Source organism: Gymnogyps californianus, chromosome 26 (assembly GCF_018139145.2).
Source record: "Gymnogyps californianus isolate 813 chromosome 26, ASM1813914v2, whole genome shotgun sequence".
Taxonomy (NCBI): Eukaryota; Metazoa; Chordata; class Aves; order Accipitriformes; family Cathartidae; genus Gymnogyps; species Gymnogyps californianus.
The window spans coordinates 1,773,699-1,782,886 of record NC_059496.1 but is presented as its reverse complement, the minus strand read 5'-3'; the positions used below and the strand labels follow the sequence as shown (position 1 = coordinate 1,782,886).

The window sequence follows — 9,188 nt, the reverse complement described above, 5'->3', positions numbered from 1 at the left end:
TGGGCCACTTCTCCTGGACCCCAACTGCTCCCACCACTGCGGTGCTGGGGGAACCATGCCAGGCAGCACAGGGCACCTTGTGTGGGAGCAGTTTGTCTGAGCAGTACCTGTGGCTGTGAGTCTGCAACAGACACATACCCTCAAGTGCTGTGATGGTGTAGAGAAGGGGTGCAGGGGGCCTGGATGTGTTTGTGTCACCAGCACTCCCCCAACAGCTTCCTCTGGGATGTGCAATGGGCAGTTTGGTCACAGCTTGCTTGGAGGTGATGTAGGATGTGGTCTTGTAGCTGCCAGAGGGCTCTGGGAACTGCCAGGTGTTTTGGTTTTTTCCCAGGATTTGTCCGTCTGGTGGAAGGGAAGAGCCGCTGCTCAGGACGTGTGGAGATCCATGACGGGAACCAGTGGAAAACTGTCTGTGCTTCACACTTTGGTGCCAAAGCTGCTGACAGTGGTCTGCAGGGAGTTGCAGTGCGGCAGAGCCCTGCCTGTCGCTGAGGCAGCTCACTTTGGAGAAGGGGTCAGTGCCATGTGGGATGGAGAGCTGCAGTGTGTGGGGAATGAATCCCTCCTCATCTCCTGCCTCAGAGGGTCCTCCAGGGAGCAGCCCTGCACCCACGTGAACAGCGCTGTTGTCACCTGCACACGTAAGGACTCAGGGAAGTGTGTTGAACACTGGGGTGAGCTCCAGCCTGAGGGGAGGCAGGTTGTGGGTGTGGGACAAGGGAAGTGGGGTGTCTGTTCCCACAGGCTGGCAGAGAGGTGACCTTCCTGGGGGATTTTAGACAAGGGCAGGGCTGGGCTGGGCAGATGCCCAAGGACAAGGAGAAGGCATGCGTTGGGAGGGCTCACTGGGATCATCGTGTCGTTCCGCAGGGGACACAGCAAGACCTGAAGGCAGAGGATAAGCTGGGAGGAGCCCGGGGCAGGCTGTGGTCCAGGGCAGCTGGGAGCCCTGGGGAGAAGCAGCAGTGTGTGCTCGGGGGAGCCCTGGGGGGCAGGTCTCTTCTCAGGGTGCTGGGTGGGGAGGAGCAGGTGCCCTAGGTGGGCATGGGCCAGGGGCAGGTGGCAGCTGGCCGTTGGGGTAGAAGGAGGTGCCAAAGGCTGTGGGGCCACAAATGACCCAGCAGGGCCACAACTGCACACCCCCAGCCTTGCACAGCCTGTGGGGATAGAAGGGAGCCCTGCACTGCCCCGGGGACAGCCTGGAGGGGAGTGGGCTCCCACCCTGGCACCTCTGACTCCACCCGGGCAGGGGTTCCCCCAGACCCCCAGGGCTGGGGCTTGGCACTGTTCCGACTGTCCTTTGTCAGTGTTTGAAGGTGCTGTGGAGGTGAGGCTGGCGGATGGTGGCAAACGCTGTGCTGGGAGAGTGGAGGTGAAACAAGAGGGCCAGTGGGGGACCGTGTGTGGTAACTACTGGGACATGGACGATGCGGCAGTGGTTTGTAAGCAGCTGGACTGTGGGTCTGCTGTTGAAGCTCACCAGTACGCACACTTTGGGCCAGGATCTGGCCCCATTTGGATGGATGATGTTGGCTGTAATGGCACCGAGTCTGCCCTGTCTGACTGCAAACACGCAGGATGGGGTGAACATGACTGTGTTCACACTATTGACGCTGGCGTGACGTGTTCAGGTAAGGGGTCAGCCTGTTCCCCACCTTTTGGGCCAGGATGGGGGAAGGGACCTTGACTGTGTCCTCAGGGAGCAAGAAGGGGATCCCAGAGCAGGACACAGTGATGCTGGTCTATGTGCTGAGGTGGGACTGTCATTGCTGATGTCCCCGGTCCCTGGGAAAGCCCAGAGGGACCCTACCCCAGGGTGAACTAACCTTGCCACAGTGTCTTAGTCCCCCTCAGTCAGTATCTTGGGCTGCAGATGAATCCTCCGTCCCTGCCCCGGGGTGTCCACTCATCTCCACCCATTCTGCCAGTTCCCAGCCAACAATGCTGAGGGTCCCTGTGCTGGAGTAACCAAGGGGAACTTGCTTGGCACTCCACACCTTGGAGGAACAGCATCAGATGACTGGTCCTCCTGGGTCATTCCTCTTCACAGGCATGAGTACCTCAACTGAATCAAAAGGGCTTTTCAGAGAGCATGAGTGCTGGGCTTGAGGAGTGGAGCTGGGCGGCACACAGACGTTTGCTGCCTGTCCCCAGGGCTCAGCTGTGTGGTCCAGCACTGCGAGGCCTCAGGGCTTGGTGGCTGCTTGACCCTGGCTGCTCCCTCCCACATCACCACAGTCACAGGCTGGCATTGGGAAATCCCTGGGGTTGTGACAGCCCTGCGGGGACATGACCCTGTGCAGGCAGCACTGACCCACTGCCCAATCTCACCTGCCTGCCCACGGCTCCCCACACTGCCCCATGACATGGGGGCTTTGGCAGCATTTCCTGATCCTCATCGGTACCTGCTGTTCCTTGGGAGCCGGCATGGGCCCAGGGGGGCATGTGAGTCTCCTGTCCCTCTGTCTGGACATTGATCTGTATTGTGCGTTGCGTCCCTGACTGAGAACCTTCCCCCTCAGGCAAGCATCAGAGGGGTCTGGACAGGCTCCAGCCATGATAATACCTGCACCATTTCTGTGCTCTGTGACATCTCCCACCTAAAAGGAACCTCCCAATACTCCAGGAACACCCTGGGATCAGGGTGCGCTTCTGGTTGCCTCAGGGTGATGGTCTTGCCTGGCCTGAAGCTCTGCAGGGCTGAGCAGGCTGCAGCAGTCAGTATCATCTGGGCCACTTCTCCTGGACCCAAACTACTCCCACCACTGCGGTGCTGGGGGAACCATGCCGGGCAGCACAGGGCACCTTGTGTGGGAGCAGTTTGTCTGAGCAGTACCTGTGGCTGTGAGTCTGCGACAGACACATACCCTCGAGTGCTGTGATGGTGTAGAGAAGGGGTGCAGGGGGCCTGGATGTGTTTGTGTCACCAGCACTCCCCCAACAGCTTCCTCTGGGATGTGCAATGGGCAGTTTGATCACAGCTTGCTTGGAGGTGATGCAGGATGTGGATCTGAACTGCCAGAGGGCTCTGGGAACTGCCAGGTGTTTTGGTTTTTTTCCCAGGATTTGTCCGTCTGGTGGAAGGGAAGAGCCGCTGCTCAGGACGTGTGGAGATCCATGACGGGACCAGTGGAAAACTGTCTGTGCTTCACACTTTGGTGCCAAAGCTGCTGACGTGGTCTGCAGGGAGTTGCAGTGCGGCAGAGCCCTGCCTGTTGCTGAGGCAGCTCACTTTGGAGAAGGGGTCAGTGCCATGTGGGATGGAGAGCTGCAGTGTGTGGGGAATGAATCCCTCCTCATCTCCTGCCCCAGGGGTCCTCCAGGGAGCAGCCCTGCACCCACGCGAAACAGCGCTGTTGTCACCTGCACACGTAAGGACTCAGGGACACGGGGCTGTGCCAGGGGTCGGGGAACAGAGCAAGGAATGTGCTAGGCTGGGTGTGGGACAGGAGGGATGATGGCATTGTCTGCAGCATGAAAATAGTTGAGAAGGAGAAGAAAGGCATGCTTGTCCTCTGGCCTCTCCCCCAGCTCCTGAGGGTACAAGAGCACCAATCCACCCTCTCTCCTCCTCCTCTGTCCCCAGAGTACACAGGGTTCAGGCTGGTGAACGGCAGCACAGCGTGTGCGGGAGGGTGGAGGTCCAGGTGCTGGGGACCTGGGGACCCTCTGTGCCTCCCGCTGGGATCTCTCGGATGCCCACGTTCTCTGTCATCAACTCAACTGTGGGTTTGCTGAGGCCATTCCTGGAGGAGAGCATTTTGGGAGAGAGACTGGCCCTGTCTGGAGAGACTCCTTCCACTGTGACGGCACTGAAGCCCACCTGGCACAGTGCCCAGTGATCACCCTGGGGGCCTCACCATGCTCCCACAGGAACACTGCTGCTGCCATTTGCTCAGGTGAGTGCCGGAAAAATGCTGCATTAACTCCATTTGCCCTTTGTGTGTGACACGGCCACCCAAAGCAAGGGTCCCATGGCAGTACCAGGCTGAAGTTCTCCCTGGACAAACTCTGGCATCCCCAGGAGCCATCTGGAGGGCTTTGCCTGCTCAGACTGACCGCTCTGCTTTGGGAGAGCTGAGCACTGAACGGAGCAAGCATCTACCCCCAGAAGGCAGTGCCTTAGCCCTCAGCGCTACCATGAGCCTGGGCTCCTCTGTTCTCGTACTGTGGGATGAGCCCAGGACAGGGCTGCAGAGCTCTGCTCCATCCCTCTGGCTGCAGACAACCGCATCGCATCCCGCAGAGAGCCCTGCAGAGCCTCATCCCACCAGCCAGGCAGGAGCTGCCTGGGTACTCCCAGCAGCAGCAGACCTGGGTGTGAGCTGCAGAGGGACCCAGGCTTTTGCCCTCACTTCTCGTCAGCAAAAGGCTCAATCATGTCCTGTTCGGTCAGAAAATCCCCCCTCGCCCTGCTCCCTGAAGGATGCCCTGCTCCCCAGTGCTGCCGATGGCTGTGGTATCTCTGTTGTCCCCAGGCTCAGCGGCTTTGCATCCCTGCGGCTGGTGGGCGGAGGGAGCCGGTGCGACGGACGAGTGGAGATCTTCCAGCATGGGATGTGGGGCAGAGTTCTGGATGACGAGTGGGACGTGCAGGAGGCCAGTGTGGTGTGCCGGCAGCTGCGATGCGGAGAGGCAGGGACAGCCTACAACCCCCCAAAGCCTGAGCGAGGGACGGGCCCCGTGGGGCTGCGAGGGGTCCGGTGCGCAGGGCACGAGGCCAACCTGGCCCTCTGCAACACCTCCCTGCCTGAGAGTGCACCGGCAGCAGGGGTTGCAGAAGACGTGGGAGTCATTTGCTGGGGTGAGCAGCACTGCATGGGCCCCCCAGGTGACGGGGTGGGTGGGCAGCCAGGCCCTGACAGCAACCGGGCTTTCTACCCACTACAGGGAGCCGGTGGGTCCGGCTGGTGAACGGGACTGGGCGCTGTGCTGGGAGAGTGGAGCTGTACTACCAGGGCACCTGGGGGACTGTGTGTGACGATGGCTGGGACCTGTCTGATGCCGCCGTCGTTTGCCACCAGCTGGGCTGTGGAGGGCAGTGGAGGCGGCTGGCTCTGCTCAGTTTGGGGAAGGCTCCGGCCAGATCTGGCTGGATGGCGTGAACTGCTCTGGGGCCGAAGCTGCTCTCTGGGACTGCCCTGCTGGGCCCTGGGGGCAGCACGACTGCGGGCACAAAGAGGACGCGGGAGTCATCTGCTCAGGTGTGTGCCGGGACCTGTGGTGGGAGCCTGGTTCCTGGGGAGGCCAGGACACAAGGAGAGCCGGGCATGGCCAAGGCTGTCCCTGACTGCCTCTGAGCTCCTGCCGAGCCCGTCCTGTGGACACCCATACACGGGCACCCTCAGTCCCACTGGGGGTCCCTGGGGTGCTCAGCTGTCCCCGAGGATTAGCGGGAAGGGCAGGGGTGTCTGTCCGTCAGGGACTTCTCTCTGCCCCTGGGTGCAAGGGGGACGTGCTGGCCCTGCCCCTGCCCGCCTGAGGGCCTGGGGGTGCAGAGGTGTCCTGGTCCCACAGCCCCACACCAGCCTGTTCCCCTTGGTGCCTTTCCTCGCAGAGTTCGTGGCCCTGAGGCTGGAGAACAGCGACGGCTGCTCTGGGCGCCTGCAGGTTTTCTACAACGGGACATGGGGGAGCATTTGCTCCAACTCGATGACTCTTGACACGGTGTCGCTGGCATGCAAGGAGCTGGGCTGCGGGGATGGAGGATCCCTGGAAACACGCCTGCCTACGGCAGGGTGTCTGGCCCTGCCTGGCTGGATAACGTGCAGTGTGGGGAGAAAACCAGCTCCTTCTGGCAGTGTCCCTCCACTCCCTGGAACCCGCAGTCATGTGAAGACCTGCGAGATGAGATCCACATCACCTGCAATGGTAACTCAGAGCAACCTGGGCACCACTGTCACCCAGCTCCTGCTCCCTGGTGGGCACGGCCAAACACAGAGAAAGAGCTTGGAAGGCTTTTCCTTGCCGTGTCAGACCCTTCTGCTGCTGGTGGCACAAACGTGACCACAGCCACCCACGTCCAGCAGCAGTTGCCACCCAGGCTGCCAGCAGCACCTGCGGGAGGCAGAGGCATCTCCAGGTGAGGTCTCAGAAGAGACCAGACAGGGTTCAGAAGAGCCTCCCCTCCATGGACACCCTCCTGCTGCTCTCTGAACCAGGGACCTTTTGGGGCTGAGCAGTCAGGGTCCCCCCACAGTCCTGCGTCTGTCCCCTGAATGACCAGGGTTCGGTTGCTGCCGTGACCAAGATGGCACAGGGAGGTGCAAGCAGAGCTCAGCCCTGCTCTCTTCTGCACCATCCCCTGAACCAGCCCCTTCACCACAGTGTTTCCTTCTTCAGGGGGACGCCCAGAAATGCCCCCGACCCTGTTGGCCCCGTGCCCCAACTCCACGAGCTGCACAGGTAGGGAGCTGCTCCCCTGTGTACCCTTCTTGTCTGGCAGGGCTCTGCCTGCTCTCTCAGTGCCATGGGAGGTCTTTGCCTTCTCCAGCCAGGGAGAAGATTCGTGCAGTGGGAGGCGAGGACATGTGCTCGGGCAGAGTGGAGGTCTGGCACCGTGGCTCTTGGGGGACGTGTGCGACGATTCCTGGGACATGCGTGGATGCTGAGGTGGCATGCAGGCAGCTGGGCTGTGGCCCGCCGGTGTCTGCCCTGCATGAGGCTGCGTTTGGATGGGATGGCCCTATCTGGCTGGAGCAGGTGGAGTGCCGGGGGACAGAGCTGTCTCTGCAGGACTGCTGGGCCCGTCCTGGGGACAGCGGTGCTTGTCGGCATAAGGAAGATGCTGCCATGCGCTGCTCAGGTGAGTGGCAGGGCTGGGACCCCTTGCTTGGGTCGAGGTGGGGAAAGCCTTTCGCCCCTTGGTCCTGGCATGGGCCCTGACCTCCCAAGAGCAGGAACATTCCTGTGGAGTACAGGAGGCTGGTGTCAAGTGCGGAACAGCCTCGGTGGAACTGGATGTCATCCGGCCACTGCCTGTGGGGCCCTGCAGCCCCAGGGCTATCCCCTGGGCTGCCTGTGCCATCCTGCCTGCCGCCCAGAGCAGAGGCGCTGGGCCCTGTCCCGGCCTCCCTTTCTAGCACTACAGGAGGGGCAATTTGGGGGGGATATGTCAGGGGCATCTCCACACACACAGGGTGTGTTGGGGAGGAGGCTCCCCGGGACCCGCACAACCACCCTTTCAGCCCAGCTCTCCTTTGCCTCTTCTGCAGCTACACCCAGGACGGCAGCATTCCCACCCCAAGCAGGTAACTTGTCCTCCCCCCGGGGCTGGGTATCCCCAGGGCCAGGCTGTGACCCACAGCTGGATGGAAGGGCTCCTTGCTGGGGTGTGAAATCTCCCAGGAAGAGGCACTGGGATGGGTGGTGGGGGTTAGGGAGGGTTGTAATTTACTCAGCAGGGTAGAAGCTTGCCCATCACTCACCCCTCGGGCACTCCACCCCTTGCTGCCTTGTGTGATGGGGTCAGGACTGATGCTGCCTCCACCTCTCCCAGGCCTGGTGCTGCCCCTTCCATGTTCTTGCCCATGCAGATCCCACTCGAGGCGTCTGACTGGCAGCGGAGAGTCTCAGTGCCCGTCATCATCTGCATCATCCTGGGGCCCTTCTCTGCCTGCTCCTGGCCCTCCTGGCGGGCAAGTGCTAAGCACCAGGACTGGGCGCAGAGGTGGGTCCTTCCACAATGGTGCCAGGGGAAGAAACCTCCTGGAAGGGCTGTGGGGTGCTGCGGGATGTCAGTGAGGGCACAGGCAGAGCTGAGGGGGTGGGACTGTGTGCTGCCACCTGTCCAGACACCACCCCAGTGAGTGCCTGGCCGTGGGGCACCAGCAGCAAGGGGTGGAGAGAGCCCAGAGGTGGGGGAGCTGGCCAGAGGCAAGGAGAGAAACGGGGAGAGTGGGGCTCGGGGAGATGTGAGCAGAGGGGAGATGGCCAAGGCTGGCAGTGCTCTGGGTATTGGTGGAGGGCACTCTGGGGCAATGGAGATGCTAGGAGGAGCGTGGGGCAGGAGGGTCCATTTCCATGGGTCAGGCTCCCAGCCTGTCCCTCTGCCCAGCCCTGCCCACCCACCAGAAGGCAGGGCCCTGCTATAGACCCGTGGGCAGAGAGAGGCAGCTCCAGTGGAGAGGAAACATGGAGCTGCTCCAGGGTCAGACAAGGGGCATGACCCAGGGGCCAGAAGGGCATGAGCGCTGTCTCCAAAGGGATGATGTGAGGGTGATGCTGCCCCAGAGGATCTCCACAGCAATGTTGCCCTCACCGGGGATGTGCAGCCATGCCTGGACAGTGCAGTGGGGCTGTGCTGTCGGAGCAGTGCTGGGCTGGCCCAAGGAAGAGGTTTGGGGAGCACAGTGGGGTCCCATTGGCTCTCTGCCTGTCCCTCTGCCAGCCCTGCCTCTATCCCCAGGCTCCAGGAGAGCTCAGGAGCTCTTCCCCGAGGCCGTGTACGAGGAGATCGGTTACAGCCCAGCATGGGAGAAGCAGGCGAGGTTTGGTCGCTCAGGTGGGTGTGGGTCCTCCCTGGAGGCACATCTGCAGGACCCTTTCCCCTGGCCCTAACCCAGAGCTGATCCCCTGAAGCCCCCCAGCCCGTGGTCCCTGCAGCACTGGGCCATGTGGTGTGTGGGGAGAGCATCCAGGTCCTGGGCCCAGGAGAGGAGCTTTCTCCCAACCACCTTTCACCGGCCCAGCTGGACAGCCCCTCTCTTTCTGCCCCTGCACCCCATGTGACACCCAAGGAGGGAGGGAAGGGGCTGTCCTAGGGCACCTCTGGGAGCACCTTTGAGACAGGGTTTGTGCCAGGGGAGCAGGGTAAATTCCCAGCCCTCCTCCCCATGCAGCCCCAGCTCTGTGGGTCCCCCTTCCCCAGCAGCGCTGACCATGGGCCAGGTCAGTGGGGCTCGCTCCATAACACCCACTGTGCATCTCTCCAGGCTCTTCTTCAGAGGAGTCCCTGAGCCAGCTGCAGCCCTCCCCTGGGCTCAGCGAGGAGGAGGATGGTCTGGCATCAGCAGCAGGTAACGGAGGCAGGAAGGGCTTCTCCCTGCAGACATGTGTTGGACAGAGGTGTCACTGAGTGTCAGTGTCAGATGGGGAGGACAGGGGTCTCCTGTGGCGCTGCCAACACCAGTGTCTCAGCCCTGTGTCCCTGCGCCTCCTCCCGTCCTCTGCTCTGCAGGACGTAT

At 61.9% G+C, this 9,188-nt stretch overlaps 1 pseudogene; it reads left to right on the top strand.

Moving 5' to 3' along the window:
• The first annotated feature begins 1,671 nt into the window (after nt 1-1,671).
• LOC127025982 (antigen WC1.1-like) overlaps nt 1,672-9,188 on the top strand; it is a 56,490-nt pseudogene continuing 48,973 nt past the window's right edge.